Raw genomic sequence first — 16255 nt, 5'->3', positions numbered from 1 at the left:
AAATTCTGATTTTGACAAATTTAAGCATATGATTTTGCTCGAGGACTTCAAAAGGTGTATTAATAAAGATGTAAGCCTATATCTTGATGAGAAAAGAATAGATAATTTGTCTGATGCTGCAGTTTTATCTGATGAATATGTTCTCGCTCACAAGAGATATTCTAAAGAAAAAAGGAAAGCTGAGAGTAAGTACGTTGCCTCTACTCAGAGTACAGGTAACAGGAAAGAGAATTAAGATGATGTTTCTCAGGAAGTAAATACCAGCTCCACCTCTAGATTTCAGAAAAGTAAATGTACTTATTGTAGTAAGCTTGGTCATACTATGGAGAAATGTTTCAGGAGACAGCGTGATGTGAACAAAAAGGAGTCTTTAAATATTCAGTCAATTGGTCTAGTGTTCACCCTTGAGAGTTCCCAGAATTCTTTAACCGAGTTAACTGAACCTGCTTTGAGGGGTAACTTAAATTCTCATGATGAAGCTCCTCTTTTGAGCAGTAACGTGAGTGACACCCTCAAGAGTTCATGTGCTAATTTCCTGTCTGATGGTTTTGTCAGTCCTCTGGACAGTAATGACAGGAAATCAGTTCTGATATATCGTGATACAGGTGCTTGCCAATCCCTTATGCTGACCAGTGTTCTAGGCTCTAATGTTAATTCCTCTGATGAAACTGTAATCTTACAAGGTGTAGGGAATAATTACTTCTCTGTCCCTCTGTGCAGAGTGAATTTAGAGTCTGGTTTTGTTAATGGTTCTATTATGGTTGGGTTGGTTGAGACACTCCCAATGTCAGGTGTAACTTTCTTACTTGGAAATGATATTGTTGGAAGTCAAGTGTGTCCAGCTCCGCAGTTGTCTAGTGAACCAGTGACTGCGACCCAGGATTGTGATGTCCCTGATGTGTTCTCTGCATGTGCTGTCACTAGGGCTAAGTCTAAAGTTACTGGTGACTTAGAGGATAATGATGATGATGATGTTAACCTAGCTGACACTTTTCTTGCTAATTTGGACCACTCACCAGATGAGGCAGTACCCCGTAGTGTTGATAATTTGTCTCGTCAAGAGTTGGTTGAGTTGCAGGTTGCTGACCCTGAGTTGAAAGGTCTAGCTAACTCTGCTTGCAGTGAGGAAGAGTCAGCTGGTGCTTCTACTTGTTATTATATAAAGTCAGGAGTACTTATGAGGAAGTGGAGACCCCCAACAGCATCAGCCGACTGTGAATGGGAGGTTGTACATCAAGTTGTCATCCCTCGTGTTTGTAGGCAGGATATCATTAGAGTGGCTCATGATTCCAGTTTGGCAGGACACCTTGGAGTGAGGAAGACTGTGGCATGCATTTTGAAACACTGCTACTGGCCAGGTATCTTCAGAGATGTTTCCTGGTATTGTAAGTCTTGTCACACCAGTCAAGTTGTGGGGAAGTGTAATCAGACCGAAAAGGTTGCACCTCTAGTTCCCATTCCTCCTTTTGAGGTGCCATTCACCCGTGTGTTGGTGGATATTGTGGGCCCTCTTCCTAAGACTTCTTCAGGATTTTCTTATGTGTTGACCCTGAGTGATATGGCTACTCGTTATCCTGAAGCCATTCCACTTAGAAATATCTCAGCAAAGAACGTGGTTAACCCCTTAACTGTAGGCGTCACTTTCGTGACGCTCGGGTGCAATGGATCATACCGTGGGGCGTCACTTTTGTGATTCTGTGTTATTTTTAATTATCCCGGGCTTTCAAGTGGTGGCTTGTATCATCTATCAGTACTGCCAATGTCCAACACTAGTCAGCACTCCAAATATCATCTGTACTCCCATCCATTGTTGACATTTTTGCGATTTTCCCCCCTTTCTGACTCTCCTCCCTACCTGCCCTCCATTATCCTGTCCTCTCATCTCCCAGGCCACGCTGCGCTAAGTAAATCTCCCCCGGATTTTTACACAGATTTCATCCATTGAAATAAGCCCTGTGCCCTATACTTATACAAAATAATATATTCCAAAAAAAAATAAGGTAAGTGATAGTGTTATACACCAGGAATTGGCTAATTATCACCTGACAACACCTCACGTGTATTCATTCGCTACATTACCATGGTAATTTCCCCTTTGAATTATGCCTTGTAATCTATGTCTGTAATAAAAATATATATCAGAAAGGAAGGGAGAAGCCTAAGTGACATTTACATTCACCTGGAACTACCTATTTCTTTATGTATTGCCGATATTTTCTATCAATAATTTATTAGCATGTAAGTTAGCAGCTGTCAGCCTCAGTGTCATTGTCAACCCTCGCCTTCTCAGATAAGCTGCGGCATTTAGTTCCTTGTCCTCCGCTGTGGTCAAACCATTTCACACTCATGCCCCGCCATTTCTGCCGCTTCTGCTCCCATTGCAAAGGGCCCCGTGCCCTCTACACCCATAAAAAGTTGTGAGGGAAGCAGGAAAGGACTTAGTGACTCTGCAGTGGCACGTGAACTAGCAGAATTGTCTATGATGATGATAGTGATTTTGACCCTTCGGGTGAATCGTGTGATGAGCCGGGTGAGGAAATCATGCCAGAAAGTGCTAATACTAGTGCTTCAGTGTTGGAAGTTATCCCTAGCTCCAAGGGAAAGGAGCCGTTAGTGCAGCAAGGGAAGGAATTTGGGAAGGGAGTGAAAAGGCGGCGTGTTAGCCCCATAACAATGGCCTCGCGTGACCCAGCCGGCAATGAGTCCTGAGTTGATTCACCTCCCCGTTCCCCAAGCCCCACTTCACTCATTTCTTCCTCTTCGTCTGCTGAATTATCTCCGGAGTCTTCGTCGTCGGAGTCACCACCAGCATCAACAATGAAGGCAGGCCGTAGAGGAAGAGGTAAATCCCAGACAAGTAAAAGTAGAGTTAGTACTAGAGTAAGGGGTGCTAGTGCTGTACGGCAACCCAGGGTCAGTGCGAGTGACCTTGAACCTGATAAATCTGCCTCACAGACACCCACCACCCTCACCCACCTTACACCGCCACGACAGGGAATCCTGGACGCCTTCGCGTGGATGGAAGGGTCCGATTTTGTGCCCGAACATTTAGTTTTTGATGAGAGCTCCTCAGGAGTACAGCCTGCCTTCACTCTTGACGATAATGCTGAGTGTGTGGACTTCCTTTTGGCTTTCCTAGATGATGAAGTCATGCAGCACATATGTGATGAGACCAACAGGTATGAATCACAACGTGCTGCAAGTGGTACAGGTGCAGCCAAGATGCAACAGTGGTCCATGCTGGGAGTGCAGGAGCTGTATGTGTTCTTTGCCCTCATGCTTCTCATGCCACGCTCAAAGAAGCATGAGTTGGAAGAATACTGGTCTATGGACCCCTTACTACCCTCACCCACCTTCAATAAGTACATGGCCAGAGATCGCTTCCGGAACATCATGGGAAACCTGCACTTTGCCGACAATGATTTACCTTCCCAAACCGACCCACTCTGGAAGATCCGGGTGATTCTGAGCAGAATGAAGGATAATTTTATGTCATTCTTCCACCCATTTCAGAAGGTTGTCATTGACGAATCCTTGGTTTTGTTCAGAGGACGTCTTCGGTTTGTACAGTACATTCCAAGCAAACGCCATCGCTTTGGAATCAACTTCTTTAGTTTTTTGTACTGTGCGACTGTAAGACGGGGTACATCCTTGACTTCGTCATTTATTCAGCCAGCACTGTCGATCTGGATAAAACACGCCTCCTTGGCTTCTCAGGCTGTGTAGTGAATGTGATCCTTGAAAAGTATTTTGGTGAGAATCATATGCTGTATACAGACAACTATTATACAGCACCAAAACTTGCCAAATACCTTTCAGAGCACGGCTTTGGCTCCTGCGGCACTGTCAAAAGTAATCGTGCCCACTTCCCTAAATTCACAGAGGCAGGAACCTCGCAGCGAGGAGACGTGCACCTACGCAAGTCTGAGAAGATGCTGGCAATACGGTGGTATGACAAGAGGGTCCGCACATGCTCACCACCTACATAAAGGGGAAATGACAGACAGTGGGAAGGTCGACCGTAGGACAGGCGAATCTGTGATGAAGCCTGATGCTATGATATACTACAATATCAACATGCGGCTGGTGGACAAGTCCGACATGATGATTGGTGAGATCGACTGCCTCAGGAAGAATACTAGGTGGTACTGAAAAGTTTTTCTGCATCTCATAGATATGACGATGCTGAACGTCTTCATCCTGTACAAGATGAAGGTCAAGCCACCCAAGTCCTTCTCCCTGAGGTTGTTCGCCAGGACGTGTGTTCAGCAGCTGCTGGAAAGATATGGTAGGGGGACAGCAGCAACTCCAAGGCGCCATCCAGTAACACTTCCCGACCGACTTGAGCAGAGGGTGTATATCGATCGGCACAGACTGGAGCTAATGCCTGCCACAGGTAAAAGGAAGGCTGCGATCTGCAGGTGTCAGGTGTGTGAACATTCCACCCGACGCACACCTGAGCACAAACGCACCTCTTGGCAGTGCGCTGAGTGCCAGGTTCCCCTCTGTGTTACCTGCTTCTTTGATTACCACAGCCAGAAGCAGTTCTAAATGTGCAAGTGGGAAAGGAGAGTAATGTGGAAATAATGTATAAATAATGTGTAATAATGTGTAAATAATGTGTAAATAGCAAGTGAAAGCAATGGATGTCCAGTACATATGACTGAACAGTGTATTATAGTTTTGTCTTACTGAAAGTGACAGTGACTAACATAGTGTAAGTGAAATAGAAGGGTAAATATTGAAAATACAATAGAAAATGTAAATAGTAATGTAATTAGTTATATAAGAATAAGAGTACAAATACTTTATGTTATAACAGTGAAAGTGAATCCGTGGCTCTCTACGTATTTTACTGAATGAAAAATTGAATGACTTCAGTGACAATAAACTAATACTACTGAAGGAAACTTATGGAGAAAAACTCCAGATATATATAAGTGTGATATAGTAATAGAAATATAAAGTGTGAGAGGTTTTATGAATAATAAATGACAGAGTACCAAAAGCAAACTAGCTCAAGTGCGACGGTTATACGCTCTTGTAATTTTCATTGCTTTCACAGTGTTTTTTCTTTTTGGAGTATGGATCCCAAACTACTTGAAAATCATAGAGTAGTGTTTATAGTGTTAATATCTGGCTGTGGTAATCATATTACGGGTTGTCGGGAAGTGTAAAGTGGAGACTTTGTTTCCCAACTTCAGAGGTCTCCACAAGTCCTACGGTAACGGCGAAGGCTCAACAAACATTCCAGGAGAAAGCTGAAGGTATGTGCCATAAGCATATATAATTTTAATATTCTAGGACTAAAAACTGATTTTTGGCAAATATTTTTTGAGAGCCTGTCGGAGCCCGAATAACCCCGCGGGACACGCAAAACATTGGTAAACATGCCCGCGGTGTAGGGGTTAAAGAAATGCTAGGGTTCTTTACCAAGTTTGGTCTGCCCAAGGAGGTACAGTCAGACCGGGGAAGTAATTTCATGTCGAATGTTTTCAAGCAGTCTCTGAAAGAGTTGGGCATCACCCAGATCACGTCTTCAGCTTACCATCCCCAGACCCAAGGAGCGTTGGAGAGATATCATCAAACACTCAAATCGATGCTCAGGAAATACCGTTTGGAACATCAGAAAGATTGGGATAAAGGTATCCATTCGTTGTATTTGCCGCAAGAGAATCTCCAAATGAATCACTGGGCTTCTCACCCTTTGAACTACTGTTTGGCCATGAAGTAAGAGGACCCCTTAAGCTACTCAAGGAATGCTGGCTGTCGGAGGAAGATGACGTCAACCTGTTAGAGTATGTGATGAAGTTCAAAGAACGGCTGTCCACTGTTTTACAACTGGCGAGAGAAAATTTAGGAGCTGCTCAGCAGAAGATGAATACTTGGTATGATAAGAAGTCCAGGTTACGCCACTTTCAGCCAGGATATCAGGTTTTGATTCTGCTACCAGTGAATGGGCAACCTCTTCAAGCCAAATTTAGTGGTCTTTATTTTGTGGAGAAGAAACTCAGTGATGTCAACTATGTCATCGCCACACCAGATCGTAGAAAGAACAAGCAACTTTGTCACATCAACATGCTAAAGTTATATCACAGGCGGGACAAAAATAACCCAGTCTGCACTGTAGCTGTTCCACCTGAGTCTGCAAGTGAAGCTCTCCCATACAGTATGTGCCTGAGTGATAGTTTGGGGAAGAATCCTGATATCATGAATGATCTCCAGACTAAGCTTTCTCATCTAGCTCCCGAGGAAAGGCAGAAGTTTTCAGCATTACTGTAGGAGTACCTGCAAGTGTTCCGTGACACTCCAGGAAGAACCACTGTGTTGATGCATGATGTCGATGTTGGAGACGCAAAGCCAATAAAACTGCCTCCTTACCGTGTGAACCCAGTGAAACTTCCTCTCATCCAGAAGGAGCTTGGCTACCTGTTGGACCAGAAGACGATTGAGCTCTGTCAGAGCGAGTGGAGTTCTCCTGTCACTCTAGTCCCTAAGCCAGGTGGGTCACAGCGGCTTTGCATCGATGACAGACGTGTTAATCAGATAACCAAAATAGACACTTACCCTCTCCCTCACGTGGAAGATTGCATAGACAAGATTGGAAAGGCTAGGTACATAAGTAAGTTTGATTTGTTAAAGGGATACTGGCAAGTACCTATGACTGAATGTGCTAAGGAGATCTCATGTTTTGTCACACTAGGAAAGACTTTTGCATGTTCTGTAATGCCATATGGTATGAAGAATGCACCAGCCACTTTTCAGAAGCTCATGAATGTTGTAACAGAGGGTTTGGCAGGGTGTGTTGTTTATATTGATGATGTATTAATCTTCAGTGACAACTGGAAAGATCACTTATGCCATGTCAGTAAATTTCTTGAGCGTTTGGTTCATGCTAATCTTGTAGCTAATTTATCAAAGTGTGAGTTTGGTCAAGCTAAAGTTCAGTACCTTGGGTACGTAATTGGTGATGGACACGTTGCACCACCAGGAGCTAAGGTTCAGGTTATAAGTGATCTTCCCAGACCTAAAAGTAGGAAAGAGCTACAAAGATTTTTGGGAATGGTAGGTTATTACAGGAGATTTGTTCTTAACTTTTCAACTCTTGTATTACCACTTACAGACCTACTGAAAAAGGGAGTTAAATTTGTCTGGACCGATAACTGTGAATCCTCTTTCAGCAAACTTAAAGCTATCCTATTAAGTCAGCTAGTGCTCGCTACTCCAAATTTTCTAAGCCTTTTAAGATGGTTGTTGATGCAAGTGATACAGGAGCTGGGGCTGTTTTGCTGCAAGAGGATGATCAGGGTATTAAACACCCTGTATCTTATTACAGTAAGAAGTTCACTCCACCTGAAAAGAACTACTCAACTATTGAGAAAGAGCTTTTGGCCTTGATTTTGGGTTTACAGCATTTTTCATTTTATTTGTGTTCTGGTTTTGACCCCATAGTCATTTATACCGATCATAACCCACTGAAATTCCTTAGTAAGTTTAAAGATAAAAATCAGAGATTGACAAGATGGAGTCTACTTCTTCAGTAGTATTCATTAGACATACAACAAGTCAAGGGGAAAGAAAATGTTATTGCAGATTGCTTATCTAGACTTTAGACAGATTGTTTTTGAGTAATAAGAAATTTACTTTGTAAATTTCTTTTTCTTTGTGGGGAGGTGTTACATAGCCTATGATTTCATCATCCCTTGTATAATTCTAACTTATGATACAGTTCTGTTCATGATTGCATCATCCTTTGTATGATCCTAATGTACAGTATGCTGAATGTTTGTTCACGATTCGCCACGTGGCTTCCATAGTGACCAGGCTTGCATGTTCTACCTCACTCCCCCCTTCTCCCCCTTATAGTAGAGTAAGTCGTTCTTTCCGTTGTTCAGAGGAGGACTGTCAACTCTTCCTCCCCTATGCCTTCATTTCAGCGTCCTTGTTACAAGTTGAATCAAGCTCTGCCGGCCCCTATATAATGAGCTCAGTCTCTGCATTAGTTGCCACTTAGATCTACTCCTCATTCTGTTCACATCTCTGTCCTCCCCTGTACAGTATATTATTATTTTTGTGAGTGCGCAGGAAGTCTCCAGCTATCTAGCTGCTGTATAATTTCAGTATAAGTGTTATTACCATTTTTCTTGTACTGTATAGCCTAAGGCGTTAATTCGTAAGCCTGGTAAAGTTTTTATGATTCATATTGGTTCCATACTGTCAGCCAGTATTAGTAATATTTTGTATCTGTAATAATATTATATCTTGCTTTAACTGAGCATTGTCCGGTTTTCTCATTTTATCAGGGCTGACTTAGATAAATTTGCTCTTGCTAAATTCGTGTTAATAGAGGCTATTGCAATTAACCATATATGTAACCTGTTTTGCCATTACATTATTCTTATGTGTCTTGAATGTTTAGTTGTTAGTTTGAGCATTAAACTTTAACTTGTAATTTTACCTAAGTCTTTTGTTTTGAACCTGGAACTTTGCGGGACAGTAGTGATTTTAGTATTCTCACTTGAAGTGTTCATTATCTCTCTCTGTTCCGTATATATATAATATATATATATATATATATATATATATATATATATATAATATATATATATATATATATATATATATATACAGCCTTACTGAGATGTATGATGTGCATGGTAGAGTTGAACTCACACCTACTCATGTACGTATCTCCATACGTCTGAGAGATCTGGCGTCTCTAAATATCGCTGATCTGTCCTGGTTCCCAGGGACTGGGCAGTGAGAGGCAGCAGATCACTCTTAACTCTCGTCAAGGGGAGATGCCCTATTCTATTATTATCTCTTGTCACAGCTGTATGTTTGTGGCATAATAAAGAGGGAGAGACACACCTGCTCCACTTTCTGATTCACCTGCACGGTACCTTGGTTCATGACCACCAATCTCGGCGGCACTGTGGCAGCTTGAGACAAAAGCAGCGAGGACATTGTTTGGTGGTCAGCTGTGGAACTCAGTGGAGTGTACACCAACGGCTACATTAATCTGGTGGCTTAGTGCTGGGATACAAAGGTGCCAAAAGGGATGCTAACTTATGTGAATAAATGTATCATAATCTCAGGTGAATAAAAGAAAATCCAAATTCCACTCTTGCAAAGGAACTAATTGCTGAGAGATGAAGGATAAAACTGTGAGAGCATGAAAAACGGAGCAGTGAACTCATTCTTTCAGATTAGCATCTCTATCTCTAGCGGATCTGGAGAGATATCTCTCCATGGAGGGAGAGACGGAGGCCAGGACGGAGAGGTAAGGCGTCATCCGAGGGTATCTGGCAACTATGGTGAAGCGTGAGAGAGTGTGCCATTGCAGTAACCTCGAGGCGAGCGGGGAGGCAATGTCTCAGTTTGGCTGGGAGGGACGAGACCTGGCGAGTGTGTGCGATTCCCGTGGAGTTGCAGTGCAGATCTACCTGGAGTTTCAGCGTCATCTGAATACACCTAGGTTAGTGTACATGCACATCATTCCACAAGACATACACTTTCCGATCAGCAGTGGTAGTTAGGAAATGTATGAAGATTATAGGTTTCTCGTTCCCCCCTTTTAATTGTTGTTTTCTATGTATCTTGTTTGTGTCCTGTTCTCTACTGCTAAGTCATTACTAATCTATTTGTGTCAGTCCAAATTTCCTGTGACTAGGAAGGGAATAGTTGCTGGCTGAGATTAGATGGATAAGCTGAAAAGGTGGGGACGAAAGATTAAAGGAGATACAAAACAACCAACAGCTGAGGAAGGAGCTGTTTCTTTAGAACAGGAGCAGTGAGACTTTGAGTCTGGTGAGTCAAACTTATCCAAATAAGACTTAGAATTACTTGAGTGGATAGAGAAGTGGAATAAAAGTATACAAATTTTGGATGATATGAATGAAGGAAATCTTGGGGAATCTTGAAGGTAGCCAATACACTTCTAGGCAATTGGATAGTGAAAGAGACTTGAACGCTTTGCATTTGAGTTCAGGACGTACATATCAGACAGTGCCTGAGTGTCAAACTAGTTCAGAAATGGCCACTGGTCTCACTGAAGAAGGCACTCCTAGTGCAGAGGAGACTGTGATCATGGGAGAACAGGCTGCAGCAACATCCTTGGACACTAACAAATCCACAAATTCCACTAAGCCCTGAAATTAATGCAACCACTTATGTACCCACTTTTCCCTCAAGCATGTTTACCACCCCACAGGCTTTGGGACAAGGAGGACAGTATAATTTTTTCCTAATGCTCCTTATGATAATCCTTGGGGCCTGAATACTAACAGTGTTGGCATGCAAACCCATGTTAATCCTCCTCCTCTTATATTGCATGTACCCAATATGGCAACTACTAACCTTACTACTGCTGCACCTCAAACACTACCACCTTAGTGTCAGTTAGTCAATCTCAGGGGCCTTTCGTTGCCCAGTCACCTTAGAACTCAGACTGTATAAAGGTGTTGCCTACAGCACAACTGACTATGCAGCTTACTGTGGAAGATGACTGTCATATATATAAGTTCCTAAGAGACTGTGAGGCTCAGATACGTAGATTGAAGCTTGCTAGTGTTGGGGAGAAAATTTGGCATGTCAAAGTCCATATTAACCCAAATTTCCAGGCGGTTGAAATGCTTGAAGCCTCTATTTTTCAAACAGGACCTACTGCTCAGGAAAATGAGAGGTTTAAGGAAGCCCTGATAAATACATTCGAAAGCGACTGCTATGTGTTAGACGCTTGGGTGATCAGATTAGTAAACAGGGCACAGCAGTATCCAAATTGTACTGAAGGCCAAGCTTACGCAAAGGAAGGTAGGTGTTACGCGGAAGGTAGCAAAGCTTTGCTAACTTCAGGCTGGGGAGACATGGCTGGAGGATTGTCTAATGGGAGAGTAGCTCGTCTTCTAGAGTTCCTCCAGTACTTGCTTTGTTTGGCCCCTACTAGGAAAGATAGAATGCTTAGGCAGGCAAAAAGACCTCCTGACATAGCCCTTCATGACCCGAACTTCATCTTAAAGGTGAAGGCAGAAGGAGAGGGCAGAAGAACCATCTTAGCCATAGACAAAGAGAAACATAGCCCTGCTGGTAAGTTCTGTACTGTGTGCCACAAGGTTGGTCATACAGATAAAAAGTGTTGGCAAGCTAAAAAGGCGGCACGCCAGGTAGCCAAGGCTAACAACCGCCACGTCTGGGTCTAGTACTGCTGGGAAAAACAGTCAGGTAAAAAACAACCAAGCCAGCCCACCACACCATGACCAAGCCACGGCTAAGCCAATGATACAAAAGTGGTGTGTCATACAAGGGCAGTGTCCTCATTCCTCGGACTATTGCCCCATTGTCATTGCCAACAGGGAACAATTAAGTAATGGGGCAAATTCGGGGGAAGCTCAGAGCCACATGCAGAAAGATCGTGCAGTCCACCGATGCGTGTGTGGCACCTATAAAAAAGGTGGATTTACTGTCAGTTCCTTGGATTATAGGGAAAGGCCACGTGTCCTTAATAGTTGACACCGGGGCATGTGCAAACATTATTTCTAGTAAAGCTCTAGAAAGGCTGAGACAACTGAGGCCTCATGCATATTGGACGTTATCAGCACCCAATGTGATTTTGACAGGTGTGACAGGGAGTAAAGTGAAGATTGTAAGCCAGGTACTGTTGAGACTGAGGGCAGATAAACGATCTCCTTTGTTATATGTTACATTCTATGTGGTTGAGGACTTCCCTCTGCCAGCTAATGGGTTATTAGGCCTTGAGTCCATGGAGGAGTATAATGTGATTATACACCATCAGAGATATTTCATCACCTTTAATTGGAAGGAGTTTGTGGGCCTTGTTCACTCAGCACCCAAAGCTGGAGATGGTGGCATCCAACAGGGAGCCATTCAACCAGTTGTTACTCCGACAGGTGGAGCGTCAAGGGAATCACCAGACGAACACGAAACGGAGGGTATGGGTTGGAAGCAGATCAAGGCTATAGTGAGTGGGAATCACCACTTGCCCAGTCGGACTGTCTGCAAAATTCCTGTCCAAGTACCTGATGTGTCGGTGGGAACTGATGTGGCATGCTTATCGGAAACCATATAACATAAGGCATTGTCGCTGGAGTCCATCCTGAGCAGTGTTGGACAAGACCAGAAGACTCCCCTCTTCATTGCAAATATGAGTGGTGGTGCAGTTAAGCTCAGAGATGGTCGTTATATAGGCGACTTGATATGCTATGATGCCCCGATAATGGAAGTCGACGATGAACCGGTGATCTCTCCAGTAGTTACATCACAAACAACGACTCAGTCGGAGAGGAAGTTGCTAGGACAATACGTGCAGGTAACAGACAATGTTAACCATAAAGCGTCATTGCTAGCACTTCTTAAAGAATACTCTGACGTAGTGGCACTTCCAGGAGAACCGCTGGGTAGGACTGGTAAGGTGAAACATCATATTGGTTTGTGCCCTGGTACAAATCCGATATATGTGCCTGCATACCGTCTACCGCACAGCCAAAGGAAAGGATTTGATGAGGAAGTTCAAAAGATGCTTCATGATGGAGTCATTCAGCCTTCTTCCTCACCTGGAACGCACCGCTCTTTCTGGTGCCTAAAAAGGACGGTGGTGTGAGATTTGTTGTGGATTTCCGGCAAGTGAACAAGGTAACCATACGGGATCGTTTCCCGATTCCACTTCTCAAAGACTGACTACAGTCCCTGGGTAAGGGAAATACCGTTTTCATCTGCCTGGATCTAGCGTCAGGGTATTGGCAGGTGGAGATGACTAAAGAGTCTTGTCCCATCACTGCTTTTAGCACTTGCCGTGGGCACTTTGAATATCTCCAGATGCCTTTTGGATTGACTAATGCTCCTTTGATATTTCAGAGGATGATATATTTGTTTGGTGACATGTCAGGGCAGGACGTCTTGGCATATCGAGATGACTTGAAAATTGTGAGCAAGGACATGGACACTCACTTTAATAAGTTAACACGAGTGATGGAAACCTTAATGTCCGCAGGTCTGAAAATCAAGCTATCAAAGTGTGAGTTCCTGAAGTCATGTGTTAGATTTCTGGGGCACTTAGTCTACGGTGATGGCATTAAGGCTCTTTTGGATAAGGTTACTGCCATAATAAACTTCCCTGCACCCAAGTCGAAGGACGATGTTCGCTCATTTCTGGGGCTCACTGGCTCCTATAGGAGCTTGTCCACAGGTATGCTGCTATGGCATCACCAATAATGGCGCTACTCAAGAAGGATGCAGCATGGAAATGGGGATCATTGGGAGAAAAAAGCTTCAACAACCTCAAGAAAGCCATGACTGAAGCACCTGTATTAGCATTTCTCAGTTTTACTCAACCTTTTTACCTGTGCAAGGACGCCTCAGGTTCGGGTCTGGGAGCGGTGTTACAGCAGAAGGATGAGCAAGGCAAAGCACACACCATTGCTTTTGCCAGTAGGGCACTGAGACCCCCAGAAAAGAATTACACACTTGGAGACATTAGCAGTCGTGTGGGCGTTAGGGCATTCCCAGGATATCATCTTCGGCTACCGAATAACTGTTTTAACTGACCATGCACACATACGCGACTTGTTCAAGGGGAAGAATATGCACGGTAAGGTCGCATGTTGGTACAGCAAGGTAATGGAGTTTGACCCAGAAGTCAGATATTTACCCGGCCGTCAAAAAGTCATTGCTGATGCACTGAGTAGAAGCATTGCTGTTGCCCTATCTGAGGATATCCCTCTCACTAGGTATTCCCCAGACACGGTAAAAGCTGAACAACGTATGGATGTGATGTGATCTCAAGTCATCTGTGGCTTGGAGTCTGGTGACGAGACTTGTCTGCGTGAACTTCTTGTACCAATGACCCACTTCCACCTTCAACAAGGTCTCTTTTATAAGAAGCCACCGGGGAAGTGCACTGTGTATCAGTTGGTTGTTCCTGCTACTCTACAGCAAGCCGTGCTACAGTTGGTTCATGGCGTACCTCAAGCGGGTCATCCCAGATGTGACTAATGCATGCGTGAGGTAAGAAAGAAGGTGTTCTGGTGCCGGATATCATTTCCATGAGGAGTTGTATCTCATACTATTTTTACATATTACATACAAAGTGTTTAGACATAATTAAAGAGTGTGTAATACTGTGTGATGATAATCAACCAAACACCATCTTACTCTAAAGTGTGGCTTGGGAATGTATGGGCGACCAGACTTGCAAAGCCCAGCATTTTCTATCGTAAACAACGAGGGTAAGGGAAGGCGATGAAGAAATAATAATTGTATATTTGTTAAGTCTTGGGGGAACACATATACCCTATTGGTATACTTTAATGTAATTAATACTATTTAATTGAGATGTGTAATGTGCATGGTAAAGTTGTGATGCTTCTGTTCATGTATTAATCCCAGTTGTCTGTTAAGTTTGGCACCTTTGATTTAAGCTGACCTCGGGGCCACTCCCAGCGGGGAAGCCGGCCAGCTATAGCAGAACGCACTTGTCATTCAAATGAGAGAGACATATTACTCCGAGCTTCTCTCTGTGTCGGAGATGTATCTTTCTGTGGCCAATAAAGAGAGATAAATCTGCTGAGTTTTCTGTCACCTGCACACACTACCTGCCTACCATTCCTTCAACAGGAACTACACCAATTTCCACCATCTCCTGTGTGTGAGAGAGACATTGGAGGAGAAACTGTCCGGTGGAAGTGACTTCGACCAGGCGGACATTATCTTGAAACCTGCTTGGAACAATGCAGTCACGGGTAAGCTGATATATAAATTGGTGATCAGCTGTGGGGTTCCAATAAGCTGATATATTAGTGACCAGTGGTGGATTTCCTACAAGCCGCCTATTGGCCATCCATGAGGACGGACATAGAAGCCCACGTTAGTCAATGTGTCAAGTGCGTGGAAATACGAGGAATGACTGGACCTCCAACTCCCATTTTGGAGGATCTCCTGCCAGAAAAACTTTGGGATACGGCCTCCATTGATCTGTTGGCATTGCCAAGAGGTCATCAAGGTGCAAACTATGTGTTGGTGGCAGTGGACCATTTTATACGATTCACTGTATTAGCACCGTTACAAACAAGAACTGCAGAGGAGGTGGAGCACGCTTTTGTAACCTCAGTGATTTGTCCATACTCTACACCCAAGTTATTGGTCAGCGATAATGGCAGTGAAGTTCGTAACCAGGAGTTACAGGAAATCTGTCATATGTATGGGGTAAAGCAAGTCTTTGTTATGCCTTACAGTCCCAGGAGCAATGGCCTTGAGATGACAAACAGGAAGATATTGGAAGTCTTGAGACCAGCAGTCAACTCGATGGAGAATGACTGGGAAGACTGGTTTCCACATGTAGCAGCTACGATAAACTCCTCAGACAATTCGTCAACTGGGAAATCTCCTCATTACATCCTCTGTGTAGAAAAGAAAGTGTTGCCCTACGATTTGCTAGCTGGACCTCCTAAGCCAGTGTACAGTCTCGAGGATTACAACAAGGTCCAACTTCCAAAATTTCAACACATACATAGTGACGTACAGAAAAGATTAAAAGCCTCAAGGGCGAAGATGATGGCAAAACAACACAAAGGTAGTCAAGAAAAGATGTTGGAGGTAGGCCAGAAGGTGATGGTCCAGAATCCTGAAAGAACTTCTAAGCTCAGCACTACGTTCCGTGGGCCATGTACAGTTATGGAAAGAGTGCATGGACATATCTATAGAATAAGGAATGATGCGATTGGAAGGCAGGAGGTAGTACATGCTGACAGGATCAGGCCAGTAAGTCAAGAGCTAGGCCTAACTAACCAATCATCTGATGTGTTGTGCCCTCTGTCTTTGTCGCAGTCTATGTCGTCGTCTATACTTGTCCCTATCCAAGAGTATCGCAGCAAGCTATGATCCCACAGCAATGACGATTAAGGGAATATCTTCTTTTGCAGAAATGTGGCTGTGGCTTGCACTCCTCTCGCATTGCTTGGGGTGGACCAATGGAACGACAACGGACACGACTGCATTCATGCCAGGAGCACTGAAGAGCTCATTAGGAGAAGTCGTGGTGGTAGAGGATGCAGTCTGTGTACACTACCCGATGGATGACTATCTCCGAGCTCCAGACACTGTTACAGATGCTTTTGAGGGATTGTTTCACCTAAAACAGCAAGTGCTGGAGATGGGGAAGTCACACGACTTGAAACAGCAAGTAATGGAAATAGGGAAGTCACCTGACCTGAAACAGCAACTGATGGACTTAAACAGTGAAGCT

This window comes from Coenobita brevimanus, chromosome 112 (assembly GCF_032717465.1).
Source record: "Coenobita brevimanus isolate Jiangsu-jjx chromosome 112, ASM3271746v2, whole genome shotgun sequence".
Classification (NCBI taxonomy): domain Eukaryota; kingdom Metazoa; phylum Arthropoda; class Malacostraca; order Decapoda; family Coenobitidae; genus Coenobita; species Coenobita brevimanus.
The sequence above is the reverse complement of the archived record's forward strand: the minus strand, read 5'-3'. Positions refer to the sequence as shown.